At 37.9% G+C, this 15538-nt stretch overlaps 1 protein-coding gene across 5 annotated transcripts in view; it reads right to left on the reverse strand.

Moving 5' to 3' along the window:
• The window catches only part of LOC127440710 (adhesion G protein-coupled receptor L2-like), a 176845-nt gene extending 161684 nt beyond the window's left edge, over positions 1-15161 (reverse strand). The window contains exon 1 of one of the 5 annotated variants that reach the window (XM_051697455.1): positions 13872-15159. The gene's annotated coding sequence lies outside the window, so the exon portion shown is untranslated. Of the gene's footprint in view, positions 1-13871 lie in introns of all 5 variants that reach the window. The other 4 variants (XM_051697456.1, XM_051697457.1, XM_051697458.1 and 1 more) reach the window with 4 other exon arrangements.
• Between the last annotated feature and the right edge of the window lie 377 nt (positions 15162-15538).

Raw genomic sequence — 15538 nt, forward strand, 5'->3', positions numbered from 1 at the left:
CTCCAACCCCTGCTGGAGAAATCACGCCCCATTTTAGAGATTCCACCCCCATTTGGAGATCTCCGGCTTGCAGCTATACCTACAGGGACTGAGCCGTTGAATTATCCACACCCTCTTTTTCCAAAACCCTACACTTCAAAGTTAACAAATGAGCTTTATTGAGACTGACATTGTGCAGAAACGGTTGTTTAAAACAACAGCTGCAAAATAGAGCCCTCAACCGACAATTGTTATGAGCAACATGGCAAAAAAATGGAAATATGTCAATATTTGTCCCCTGTATTTGATTTTCAGGGGCATTTTTTACCTTTATGAGGGCTTAATTTTTTCTAACAACTGAAAATATAAACTGTCTTATCCGTTTATTTCAAAATGGCAATTTAATCAATTCATTAATACAAATTCTTAAGTCTGAGAATGTTTTATGTCTTACTCTAAAAATTACATCAACATCAACTATATCGGAGGTTACAAATAAAAAAAAGAAAAGAAAAAAGAATTAATTACAAGGGCATATTTTGCCCCCACATTTTGAATTTTGGGAGCACGTGTATGATTTTTAATGCCATTTTTTTCCCCAAGCTCCCCTTAATTTCCAACCATGTACAGTAGTGTCCACGCAGCGAGTTGGAAGCTGTATCAAAAGATTTGAGCGCGTTTGTCTCACGAGAACAGCGCTATTGCGAGCTGTAATTTGTTTGTGAGATAGTGGCCATCCAGAGGAGATATCAGATATAAGGTGCTTGAAAGACTCTGAAAGCTGCTCAGAAAAAGTTTCATTGAGAGTTACGAATGGAATGGAGAATAGGTGCGATCCCGTGAAGGGTGATGGAAGAGTGCAGCGCAGGGCGCGTCTATTAGGGGAGGCAAACTTGCGACAAATTGCCCATTGTTGCCAAAGGTTTGCCGGAGGTTAACCACTACTTGTGAAGAGCTGCAAACTTCCGGCAAACATTTGTGGCGAATCACAAGCTCATTTGCATGTGAAAATAATGATCTGCAAATTTGTGACTAGTTTAGATTTTTGTAAGGGTACACAGTGCATGTAAACGTGAACCTTGCATTCGTGTTTTAAACTTTCTTGAAATACACAGCTTTCTGGTGCCCATGTAAACAATCTCAACATGGTCAAACAGTGGTTAAACAAAAGTGTGGTAAAACAGGGTAAAATAACATTATGTGTGTTGATTCGATTAATGTAATGTGAAAAATTGATAGCTTGAAAAACCTCTTTGCAGTCATGCTATTACAATGCGGCTACATTTGTACCTGATAATCTCATGCAACTCAAGCAGATGATTACGCTGATCGCAAACACCAACACACCAAACACAAGAAATGCTCTCTGATTGCAGACACAATGGTAATTACATTCCAAGTTTGTACCATTTTACCACTAACCACCACAAGTGATCATAGAATATTTTAAGTAACTGTGTAGAAGTGTAGTACAACATAAAATTCCATTTACCATTTTTATGACTTTCGCCATTAGCACAATAATAGCGCGCTGCCTTGAGAACTTTTAGGAGCTCATGATTTCCATAATTAAAACCCTGAGCAATCAGCAATCATGCTACCTCTCGCCCAGGCGATCAACACAGTCTCTCTTTAGCGATGCGTGTATAGTGAGATGGTCATGCCTCCCTCTTCACAGGCCTGTTTAAAATGGAACAAATCAGTGCCAATCAAGAGGGTGGCGATGAATTAAGAGCTCTTATTTTGCTCACACTATACACCACTGCACTGTGAGCTCCTTTAACATATAATTTTCTATGTTTGAATTACAAGAAACAGAGTGCACCTTTGATTTCCACATCCATAAAATGTAGGGCATCAGAAAAGCTCAAGTTGCAAATAATAAGCCTCTTACCGCAAGTAAATATTTCATAGGAAACAAGGGCAAGATGAAAACACAGAACGTAGCCAAGTTCATTCAAAAGCAAAGTGATTACCAGGCACATCTTTGTTTTCAATTAAAGAACAAACACTTTCTTGCAGAATATACATCTTTTTATAAAACTCGGAGATGTGGTCTAGCAGTAGTAGTGCTCATGTGAATTAGTGATGATTCGCAAACGAATAGTTCTTTTGAACCTTTTCTTTTAAATGACTCGATCAAACTGTTTCGCAAAGCTTTGGTAGATCACCCAACTATAAGGAATAAAACTGTAAGATGGGAACAATGTTGTTAACAAAATTGGAATAATGAATGTTAATAATTAACATAATAAACACTGGTAACACTATTGTTTACTATGCTCTTAACAACACTGTTAATAATAATGCTGGAACATTTACACATTTTGACGCAATCTACATAACCTGAAATAATGCAATTAAAAAGCCATTTTACGACGAAAATTAAAAAATAAAATGCTGCGTTGTCACAACAAAATGTCAGTTTTAAGTGACAACTCCTTGTGAATCCTTTATTGAACTGGTTTAATGAAATGAACCATCCAAACAAACAGATTTGCTAAAATCACCCTAACTCTAATATGGGTGATGCAAGTTTGAATCCGACTTGCACAATTTTTCCCCATCATCTCCTGACGCTCACAATCAATAAAAGTGGTATAAAGGCAGAACTGCAAAAATGATGACTGCTTTCAGACAGTTTTCCCAAACTTTTAACTGTCCAAAACACTCAAGGGACCATTATTTTGAAATGATAATGGCTCCGTTGCACTTTATTAATGCATTTACAAAGTTAAGCATTGATTTTTGCCGATAACAATAGTTCCAAAAAGCAACTATCAGCACTGATTAATCAGTAAAACCGATATATCGGTCTACCTCTAAAACACATAGTTCCAACCTGAAAGGGGAACTTTTGGGGGGAAATCAACCTACAAACGGCTTACTTATAGTCGTCTCTTCATACTAAGATAGGATACTAGTAAAATAATTTACACACTTTAGCTATGAATAAGGACTGTGTAGAGCCGAGGAGGGCGGGGCCAGGCTGGAATGAGACACACCCGGTCCCCAATCAGCCTGATGGGGCGCGCGAGGGATAAAGGCGGCCAGGGACGACAGTTCGGGAGAGAGAGAATTACAGACAGCTGTGCTGTGTGTTTGGTTGTGTGTTTTGTTTAAATTGTTCATTAAATTATTATTTAAGTTGTCAAGCCGGTTCTCGCCTCCTCCTTTCCACTAAACCCCCTTACACTGGTGCCGAAACCCAGGAAGGAGGAGGGATTCCCGTTGCAGGGTCCTCGACACTGCTGTCCACCCAGGGGAGCGCCGCTGCCGTCCGACGGGGGACAGGAATCCCCGACCGCCTGGAGCGAGGGAGCCGCTGCCGGGGGTGGAGGAGTGCCCTGCCGTCCCCCGGGAACGCGGAGGGGTCGAGAGAAGACCGCCATCCACGGGGGGAGGAGGGAAGCAACTCCCCGACCGCCTGGAGTGAGGGAGCCGCTGCCAGGGGCGGAGGAGAGTCCCCACGGGACGCCGGGAACGCGGAGGGGCGTTCTGTCCGCTGGGGGTCGGAGGTCTGACTCCGGTCCGCCCGGGGAGGAGTGGCTGCAGTCCGCCTGAGAGGGTGGAGTAGTGATCGGGGACCACGCGACGGCGCATCAGAGAACCGGTGAGTTTCTCTTTTCTCTCTCTCCTCTCTATCTCTCTGTTGCTCCGTGTTGGCCTTTCCCTCGCCATTTTGTGTTTTTTCTCCTCCTGTTTCCTCCCAGGTCGAGGAAGACGGGGAGGACCCGCCGGCAGTCGGGGCATAAGGCACGCCCCCCCCCCCCGGAGAGTAAGGGTGGGGGGGATGTACGTCATGCCGGGGGCTCCCCGGCCTGAGGCAACGCCGGGAGGAGTGTAGAGCCGAGGAGGGTGGGGCCGGGCTGGAATGAGACACACCCGGTCCCCAATCAGCCTGATGGGGCGCGCGAGGGATAAAGGCGGCCGGGGACGACAGTTCGAGAGAGAGAGAATTGCAGGCAGCTGTACTGTGTGTTTTTAGTTGTGTGTTTTGGTTGTGTTTTTTGGTTAATAAATTGTTATTTAAGTTGTCAAGCCGGTTCTCGCCTCCTCCTTTCCACTAAACCCCCTTACAGACTGTAATACTTTTTTTGTTTAAATCAGCATAAATTAAAGGCAGTAGAACAAGCACTACCATCATTTTTTTGCACTATGGTAATTAGAAAATGGGCCAAAAATGGGCTGAATTTCCTTGTTAATATCAAACTGCAAAAAAATAAAAAAAATTAAACTTTAGACCTGCATTTCTTTCTTTTGATTTTGAAATGAAATATGACCTGGACATGTTCTGGGCAGGTTTTTGTGCACTTTAGGACATCAGCGTGAAATAATGTGCTGTGCATAAACGCATCAACCTGAATCCACACACACTGCTCTCCACTTGGCATAATCAGCACCGACAACTGACTCTAGTACCGCATTAACCGACACACACACAATAGATGGTGAACATTCCCTGCCAATATCGGTGTGTGCATCCCTTCGGCTGAAAAATAATAAAATACATTTAAAATTCCCACAGAGGGATAAAAATATATTAGCGCTCTGGGCTCCGATGGGCCTGTGGTCTCTATCTATGCTAATGTAGCCATTTGTTGTGGTGTGGGAGCCCAAGGGCCGGTGGAGACATCTCTCAGGTCAGTGCTTATCCCCTGATAGATGGAGCTAAAAGACCTTTAACCATTTATCAACCTCCAATTCACAGCTCCAACTGGCTGTGCAGCGCCAACACGGAGTGCTTAATACACAAGCAAAAGGGTCTCGCATCTATCCATCATTCAAACCTGGCAGCTCCAACAAGGTGTGTTTAAAAGGCAGTTTTTCTGCTCTAAAAGGCCGTAGGGAGGACTAATCACCAAATGTGCCCCCCGTTTACCAACACAGTGATCAGATGGTGGGAGAGCATTACAGGTCTAAACATCCACAACCACAAACACACAATGTCCTTGTGCATCATTTTGAATTCCAAGATTGTAGAGGAGAACAAAGGTGGGGTTAAAAAAAAAAAAAAAAAAAACATTAACAAACTGGAAGTATGAGGTATAAGAACTGTGCAGCCTGATCTAATGAAAATTACGTGAGTGTGGTGACATTTTTGCAAAACGATATGTTGTTCCTTTCACATATCGCGGCAGTTCCGAGGTGAAATGTTCACTGTGTAGTGCTAAAAGAGAGTCAAAATTTCTCCCAAACAGATTAATGCTCTATTTAAATCAACAAAACTGCTTTCAACTAGCTTTCCCTACTATCCTATACATACATCATTATTTTAACTTACAGTACGTAGATCAACTGGTGAAAAATCATCAACAAATGTTGTGATGGACGATTTCCATTACTAATAACACATAATCACATATAAACACAGCGTAATGGCCGTGACTTCTAAAGGAGCATAAAAATCATTATGGCAAAAGAGGGATGCATTTCTTTCAATCCATCTCTTTTGTTTTATCATTCAAACGGAGAGTGACGTCTGTCAAACCGTCCCGCTGTGACTGAAGACACCACTTAACTCTGAAGAACTGCTGCATTACCATCAAACACCTCAGATCAGGCCAAGAACACAGGAGGTGTCTTTTGTTCTCTCGTCTCCAAGTAGCAATTTTACCACTGCGATTGATGGAAGAGTCCGTAGTTGCATCATTTCAGCTTTCAGCTCTTAAACTTAGAAGAAAACTGGCCTGCTGGGTAGAGCTTGATTCTGCCACCATCTTCATGTAATGCAAACTCAAATGAATAATAACCAGGACAAGAGAGGGAGGTGTTTTTTTGTAAGATCTTTCTTTGAAAGCAATATTTTAATGGCCTTCACTCACAAAAAAAGTTCTAAGGCCGATAAATGGTTCTGGGTAAAATCATTGTCACTCAAGGAACCCTATGTGTTCTTCAGAACTCCGAGGGGTTTCTGGCAGAAACATACGTTTCTTCTCAGCTCCTAAAGGTTTTTGGCAGCAACAGCAAGACTTTTACCAATTCAAAAATGGTTCTGACAAAATATCAAAAATCACGACTGTTATTTATTTCAAAGGCTAGACTTATTTTTGAAGTCGGCTATGACAGTTCCACTTGCATTTCCATTCTTGTTTTTGAGTTCGAATTGAAATTATGTGTCATAAAATATAAAGTAAAAGATTCTGTAAATGTTTTATTATTATTATTTATGTTGCTAAAGCAAACAATTCAGCATGACAGTTTCATTTTGATTATTTGTTATTATTATTATTTTATTATTATTTGTAAATGTGCCTATTAAGCCATGGTATGTAACTAAATTGTATGCAACCTTTGAATATTGGAAAATAAGTTTGTCTGAGGTGATAAAAATGAGAAATCCTTTAAAAATCTAGTTTAAAACACGTGTCAAGTTCATAGAAATGTAATATGCGTGTCCATGTTGCTTTCCTAGATTTTTAAAAAACATTAATAACAAAAAACAAAAAAATGAGGGGTCTAAAAGGGGTCCTGTTATTTTATATATATATATATATATATATATATATATATATATATATTCTTTTTGTATTTTTTTATTCACTGCTTAATTTTTTTAAATTAAAAAAATATTCCAAACTACATATTCCTACATTTTCTAAGTCAACTTTTTATCAAAATTGTTTTAATCTCAATCAAATCAAAATGACTAAACTCAGAAACTGTAAGCATATTCAGTATGTAAGAGGTGTTTTCAAGAAAATATTTAGTGTGAATTGCATCTTTTATCTATTTTTGAATACCTTAATATATCCGGACAAAAAAAATTTGTCACGTCATTGACCCATATGCTAAGTTACTTTTCGGATTCTCGTTGCTTCTTTGACTATATTTTGATGAACTGCGCAAGTGCGAGTAATATAAAGTGACTTGTACATATCTGAGTTTCCTCTCCATGCAATTTCAACATCATTTTGGCCCTCCGCAACTTCCTTCACCATTTATTATTATAGCTTCTTAATGGGTGCAAAAGTGCTTATTTTGTTTTATATTTTCACTGAAAATTGTCCTGGGTGTTTCCTGAAATATCAATTCGTTCTCAAGTGCCCCGTTTTAGAAATATTACATTTTTATTTATGTATCTGAGGAGTTAGAACACACTCCAATTTTGAGCCTAGGCTTAAAGTTTAACTTTAGGCCATGTACATTTACTAAAGGGCATTGCATTACAATGTGTAACCAAAACAGGGAGCTTCACCGTTTTTGGCAAGACAAATGCATAAAGTTCAAGCTTCCTTTCTGATAACTGACAAATGGTCTATGTTTCTTTATATAAAATTGTCTGAGTTTGTGCCATTATTTGGATTATTTGTCCTATGAAACCTTTATTTTAGGCTGTGAGGACGAAACAACCATGTCTTTCTAAATGTAGTAGTAACAAACACTTCATTTTCAGTGCAATAGCGCTGTAAGCACTGTTATTTAGTTTTACATAGCAACTGGCCATAAAACCAAATTTAAATTAAGTTTAGTAGGTTTCATATCGAAAAATAATCTTTTAAGAAAAGTGGGTTTTTTTTTTTAGTCTTTGTAAAGTAACACTCTGTGGCAGCTTGTTTGTTTCAGGAAGTCTATGAAGTGACATATGAAAGACACAAAAACCTTCTAGGACGGCAGAAATTAGATCTCCGCAAGCACTTGAGTAATCCAGATCATTTCTGTGGGAACATTAGCACACTAGAGGGATCAGCCTCCGTTCTAAGCCTGCAACTGGGCTTGTGAGTTTAAAGAGTGAAACATTTTCAAAGCAGAATCGGGAAAACGTTGATTATTTCAACACATGTCAAAGGTTGCCGTGAACACGTGTGCATGGGCTGCAATGTTAGCTCAGGAATTCACACAATCCATGAAGCGTATCCTGAATCACGCATTTGTGAAATCATAATACTAATGATTCTAATTAATCATCTGTGACAAGCATCACTCTGATGTGTAATAACAGAGACCTGAAACGCTCATTATCAACATTCCTCATGCATGAAGTGGACAGCCCAGACATTAGCTCGAAAACGACACGGTCCCACCACACGGCATTCAATTGAATTCTTCCACTGTGCAAAAATACTCCCAAAACATAATTATTGAACTTTTCCAGACACTTCATTCCTCATTCCAAAGAGCTCCATCCCTTTTATCACCAGCTCACTCAAATATAGAAAACAATGTCTTTCTGCCTTCTGCCATAATTCTTGAGCCATCATTGCTCTTGACACACAAAGGCTTTTGGTGGATGAAGTCAGTAAATAGTGGTAAAGGAAACCAGTGGTGCAATATGATATGGCTGAATATTGTTTTCAAGGCAGTTTTCTTCCGATCAGCCCTGCTCTGAATCACAGCATTCTTTCAAAGATATGTTAAGCAGCCCGTTTCGCACATTCAATGTAATGTAATGTAATGAGTGAAACTGCATTCAATATATGCCAAATCACATTATATCTGTGTTATGGAGCACAATCATACCATCTGAATGGTGAACTCAACATTTAAATTGTTATAGCTGAGTGCAGTTTGGGAATCGCTGGGATCAACTGGTGCTATTGAAATGGTCTATAAATGGAACATTCACAAAACTGACATTTGTCATCTTTAGAGTTACACTAAAGAAAAAGGTACCACAGTAACCGTGGTTTCCACGGCCAAGCGTAACTAACATAAAACCATAATAAATGAATATGGAATCTCTTTGAAGTATGTGTTTAAGCCACTTTCCCAATCTTTTAATTTATTTAAATTTTAGTAATTTAATTGCACATGAAGAAATTGTTAATATATTAGGAAGAAGAAAATAACTGTACACACAGTAGTCCAGCAACCATGGATGGCATGTCCACATTAGCAATTGCATTTACTCCAAAAAATACAGAATCAAACCAACTGTACATACAGAGCATAGTGAATAAGACATATACATATAGCACACGTGAAGCGCTTTTACCTTGGGCTGCATCCAAAAACGTAGTCTGCTGATTTGCTACCTTGCTGCCTAATCAGTTAATGGCTTAACTGACAGCTGTTTTGAATGAATGGAACTGTTAAGGAAACTGCTCTCTGAACAGTTTGAAAAGCACCTTATTTTCATCCTACCTCCATATACAGCCTCCAGAGGCAGTATTTTCCTGGTTTCAGACGCAGCCTTGAAGTTGCACTCACGCGCTCGTGCGGATCCAGCAATCTCGTGACAGTTTAAATGGCCTGGATCACTTGCTTGGAGTGACCATCATGATTTGTGAATCAGAGGAACTTTTGATCCTGAAGTTTTTTATTCTGGCTGTTGGAATGCGCGCTTCAGAGGAAGATATTAGATGAGCGCTTGACGGGAAGAAAACGCTGGATTTTCGTGAATTACGTCTTTTTAAACTAGATATATGCATATTTGCAGATGGTATATAATAGAAGTTTTATTGATATTTGCCTTTTATCATTAGAAAAGTTAGAGGGAACTGTTGAGAAGAGACTGTTAGAATAAGAGCTTCCACATGATGCTGGATCTGCTGAAGTTGTGTGAGGTTAGTTTATTACATCTGTTTAAATGAGATATGTGCATATTTGCAGAATGTATATGATATTATTTTTATTGATATTTGCCTTTTTATCATTAGACAAGACAGTTAAAAGTTACAGGGAACTGTTGAAGAGAGGGAGAATGAAACAGTTGAACTCTAACTTATGAGCTCAAACACGTCTGCTGCGGCTCTGATATGTGGACTGTTTAAATGGCAGTGTTGCACACCAGTCTATTATCAGTAGTAACACGATGACATGTAACAACAAAATGAACCGTGACTGATCGTTTACATGTCTCAGTCACTTCACATGCAAGCAGGCGATTTGCTGCACCCTAAAGAAACAAATCGGCCAAACAGGAAAATTTATCAGCCGATGCCTATAATTAAAAAAGTCTGAATATCGGCCGATTTATCAGCCTCTGCGATATATCGGTCAACCACTAGTTTTCACTGATATAAAAAGTCACATCCGTGTACATATATGGAACACATATTTCAAAATATTACAAAAATATCAATTTTTCATACATGTAACATATATTTTCCCAAATACTAGTGGAATTTTAATATGTACATGATGCTCAAACATATGAACTATAAAGTAATAAATATGTTCATATATAGCCATTCAACAGATTTCTGCAATCAAAATAAGAATTTAAAAATTTGCACATTTCAATTTCATCACAAAATTCCATCAAACTGAACTGAGTAATTTTAAAAAACAAAATTATATATATATATATATATATATATAAACTAAGAAAAAAGTTTTATTAAATTTATTTTATTAATAATAAATTGAAAATACACAATTCAATTTGATGGAATTTTATTATGAAATTGAAATGTGTAAATCTTAAAAATAGTCTAAAATAATTTGAGTGTGTGTGTGTGTGTGTATATATATATATATATATATATATATATATATATATATATATATATATATATATATACACACACACACACACACACACACACACACACACACACACACACACACACACAGTATATATTATGACACTAATGGCTGGATTCAATTTACCACAGTTTTACTGTGTGGCTTCCATAGTAAAATTAAGGCTAAACTCTTAATTTAACTTAATTTAACTTTTAAAACTAAACCCTGCTCGACAGCTCTATGGAAAGTCTGGAAAATGCTAGTGTCTGCATTTCATCAGCTGCAACAAACAACACTGTCACAAAATGCCATAAAATATTTGTGCCGAGACTGAGGCATTGAAACAGTGCATGCCATTCTTTCCACTAGACGACACAATAAAATCACTTTGATGGCTTAAAAAGGCAAAAACTTTCATTAGAAAATACCAAAGTCCAGCTCAGAAAAATCACAAATTAATAAACTGACATTCCTGTTTTTCAGTTTATTTCTTCAGAATCTCAGTGCTTAATTCGTAGTGGATTCTTTTTTCTTTTTTTTATCCCATTAGGATCTTTATTCGTTCCAAATTATGATTGAAATTCCATTAGCAATCCTGTACTCATCCATTAAGTCTTTTTGACTAGGGATTCAATGATTAAGCACCCAGAAACCTTTTAAAATCATATTTGATTTTTTATTATGATCTACAGACAAATAGCTCCATGGGAAAGCAATCAGACTGAATCGTTTTATTATAATGGAAAATCTTTCAGCTTCAAAGATCCATGGATCCAACTCTGAGTAGTGTGACTCAGGCCGGCCAAACTTTGGGAAGGAGGATGGGGTTGGTGGCTCATTGAGATTCGAGCACTTTGATATGTAAATGAGTGCTTGGAAAATGAAGCGCTAGAAATCACAGGCAGTTGATGTGAGCTGAAATGGCACTTCCTCTAAAGACATGCACAACAAATGGAGCGAATGAGAGTGCACCACAACAGTGCATTTGTTCATGTGAATCCACTCGCTGCATTCAAATGAAAGAGCGCTTAACAATGACTCATAATACTGATTAAATGCACTGTACGTGGAAGCCCAACATTTCATGCATTTAAAATGAAAACTACAGGGTTTCCATATGGATGAAACCTTTATTTATTCCCCTTTCAGTTTAGCTTCTCCTCATACTTGCCAAATTAGTTCAAGTAAATGTAAACCATTTGGTTCAAGAGGGTAAAGGGGACGTTCACCCAAGTTAATTTTGCGTTCCGTCTGTGCTATTTTTCTAATTGTTGACCTATGTCATCATTTCTTTGGACGTCAGTTTAACTTTTTAAAACGTTTGCCACTCCATCTCGCTGTTTTATAACCCAAAAAAGCATCCTGTGCACTATAAATAAAATGAAATTACATTTTGTCCAGCTTCAGGTTTTTTTTGAGTTACACATACTACAAAATGTGAATTACTTTGCATCTACATAAAAACACATGTTAGACCAAGAATATATGTTGTCCCAACTAGTCAAACAGAGTTGTCTGAACAAACAATTTCAAATTGAACAATGCTGCAGATTTGCGAGTTACCTGTTGTTGCCACTGTTAGTCAGTTATGTGGTGATGTTAAGAGCTCATCTTTTAACTTAATGAGGTTTGTTGATTGCCACCGTTATTAAGGATTGTGTGTTAAGTGTTGAAATCTGTTGTGTGTCTATGTCAAACAATTGTACCTACTGCTTTGCAACACATTTCGGTAACAATTTACAATGAGGTTCTATATGTTAACATTAGTTAACAACATTAGTTAACATTAACTACCAATGAACAACATATTAAGCATCTTAGTTCATGATAATTTCAACATTTACTAATTCATTTTTAAAATCAAAAGTTGTATTAGTTAACATTAGTTAATGCACAATGAACTAACATGAACTAACAGTGAACAACTGTATTTTTATTAACTAACATTAACAAAGATGAATAAATGATGTAACAAATATATTGTTAATTGTTTGTTCATGATACCTAATGCAGTTACTAATGTTAACAAATGGAAACTTATTGTAAAGTGTTACCCACATTCCTCTCTTCAGAGGCAAATTTTGCAGTTAACTTCATGTAAATTCATTTTAAACCATACATTGGTATGGTGACAAAATGAAAGTTCTCGTATTGCGAATTGATAGTTGGCTGAACAAGAAATTAGCCATTATCTCAACAAGAATTGTTGCGTTTAGTGAACAAAGAAATTCAAATTGACAAAACAAAGCAATGTTACTGAGCACAATTACGAAAACAGTTGTTGAGAGAACTTAAAAATCGTACTGCATCATGTTGTTTTGATGTTTTTGTAACTTTGCTCAACCATTCCTTTTTTTTAACAGTGTTGGAACGCTCCTAATTCGGATTACATTTCGACGACCGCGCTAATTTGTGTTTCAAAATAACGCTCAAAAGGTGCTTTCTAGCCGCTTTAAGGTCATTGAATGGCTCCTCAGGTCAAACATTTGCCGAAATCTTTCTCTGCCTTCGACTCAGTGTGTTAAATCGCGTTTGTGTGGCCTACGAGAGTAGAAACCTGACTCAAACTAGCCTAATACTTGAATGTGTGTGTTTGTCTCACACAGTGTGACATGAGCAGCTCATGGCATAGTGAATAATGCATGTGAGGTAAAATGATCTCATTTTTGCTGCAGCAGAAGGACTTTATAAAGACAATCAAAACCAAAATATACCGCGAAACCCTTTATGAAAAGCAGTTGTGTTATACAAGCTCTGTTTCTATGCTATTGTATCCTCTTTTTTATTTCGCGTTGTTTACGGTGCAATACCGAATGCGTTGGTAATATTACGCATTATTTGTAGTCAATAAAGCTTTTGTTCATTATAACTAAAGCCTAGATAGTGCTGATCAAGGCCAAAGAGTACAATAAATACGGATTTCTGTCCGCTTTTAGTCAGTTTGATAAACTACTACCTCTACAGTGTCTTGCCCCTTACATTTTCATTGATTTATTGCACTAGCCATAATTCTTCTACAAAGATAAATCCAGCAGAGATTATAAGGAGATTAACCACATCTGCCACCGTCTTGCTCTTTATATATATATATATATATATATATATATATATATATATATATATATATATATATATATATATATATATAGCTAATTAATTGAGATAAACTGCTGAGTTATGAATATCACTGACTTTGGAATAGGACAAAAACACTAGATGCTTGGACTAGATATTTAAATGCAACTCTTAAATGAAAGTGTTAAAAGGGATCTTCAGGTTGCCAATGGAATGTCTGGTTTATTTAAACACTGCCGTTTTGATTCTCACTGTCCCAGTGTCTTTTCAGACTCCAATGGAGTCGGTGGAGGTGTGGAAATGGTGAAAGCACGGTTATGTGCACGCGTTCAGACGCGCAGCAAGTCTATGGCAATGTGAGTGCACAATGGAGATATGCAAAAGGTTGAACGAAAAATAATACTCACAGATTGAGGAATAGTCCTAGCTGATCGTGTTTTGGCGCAGTATAAAACGAGAGGGGTTCTAAGTCACCCCTAAAAGCTGCGCACAAAGACTTTCAGCGCGTCCGGTGCGTTCGCTCAGGAAGCGTTCCCAAAAGATCCGCGCAATCCAGAGAACTCCATTAGGCCTACGGGTAAGGCATACTGAGAAAATGAATAAACTAGTTCACGTTTCAGTGGAGCATTTCGGCGTTTCAGGAGCGGTCCATACAGCGCTCGGTTTTGGGGAGAGAGCGCACAATGAATTCGCGTCTAAATCAAATCCGCGCGTCCTCTCGCCATCGCGCTGGCCCGACCGGTTTTGCTGAACTCTAAAAGCCGTCGGGACGCGCCGCACACTCAGTCAGGAGCGTGTTTTTTGAACTTAAGGAAATCCCACTCTCTTCATACTGCGCAAAGTGAATCTCGACCCAGGAGCTGAAAGAAGGCGAGCGCGTCTAGCCGGCTGCGTGTCGCTCTCTGCAGAGGCGCGCTGGAACACCCGGCCTGGATCTCACCGCTGGCGGATCCGGATCCTGGAGCAGCACCTGGCCTGCAGAATCAAGCCCATTCATGGGGTCATTAACCTTATGGAGGACTCTTTTCACAACAACTGTTTAAACACTGCCAAACTTCCTCTTACAATGTGCCCTGTGTACACACCTCACCACTATGTACACTTCTGTATTGATATTTTGTTGTAAAGATAGTGTAGATATTGTGTGCTTACTCTTTTTATTTATTTATTCTGTATAATCACTATTATGTATTTAATGTATTGCCTTGTGTGAGACATGGAATATGGTTTTACCATGACTAACTATGGTGCAGAAGCATTAGATTTATACTAAATCTATCAGGGGAATGAAGGAATCTGCTTTATTTTGTATTACAGGTATTGCAGTTATACACTCTACTGTAAACGTGTTTGGACTATATGTTTTTTTCCTAATAGCAAATATCATACCATGGTTTATAGACAGATAGATTGATCTTATAATGTTAATAAGCAGGCTTGGGGAAAATTCAAATGTGAAAATTTGGCTCCTTTTCAAATTAATGAGTTTGAATTTGAATTGAATTGGCCACGCCCCACAGGATGTTCAAATGGAATTTGAATTGGAATTGAACTGGAATTCAAAGAAATTCCCAGCAGAGTAAATTCATTAGTTCAACACAACTTTTGCAAACATTAGTAGGGCACTATGATTTCTGTGTCACGGAAAACACGGACAGAATCAGGGAATTCAGTCATAAAAACAGAATTAACTATAAAATGCGGAATGTCACAGCATTTGACATATTTAAAATAAATGGAATGTATAAATGCACTATTGCAGTCCAGATTAAAATATGCATTAATCAAATTAAAATCATGATATGTCTTTGTGTGATGATTAAACTACAAAAGACATTTAATTAAACAAATATACGATTTGCATGAGCTGCACGCTTAAACAGTAAGTGATTGTGAGAAGCTGCTGCTTAAACATATCACATACGCTCTGTGTGTGTATTAATGACAAAGAGCGACAGAAACATATTACTTCTGTATAGTTAATGTAATATTCAGTGTACAACCCCAATTCCGAAAAAGTTGGGACAGTATGATAAATGCTAATAAAAACAAAAAGGAGTGATTTGTAAATTAT

Source organism: Myxocyprinus asiaticus, chromosome 5 (assembly GCF_019703515.2).
Source record: "Myxocyprinus asiaticus isolate MX2 ecotype Aquarium Trade chromosome 5, UBuf_Myxa_2, whole genome shotgun sequence".
NCBI lineage: Eukaryota > Metazoa > Chordata > Actinopteri > Cypriniformes > Catostomidae > Myxocyprinus > Myxocyprinus asiaticus.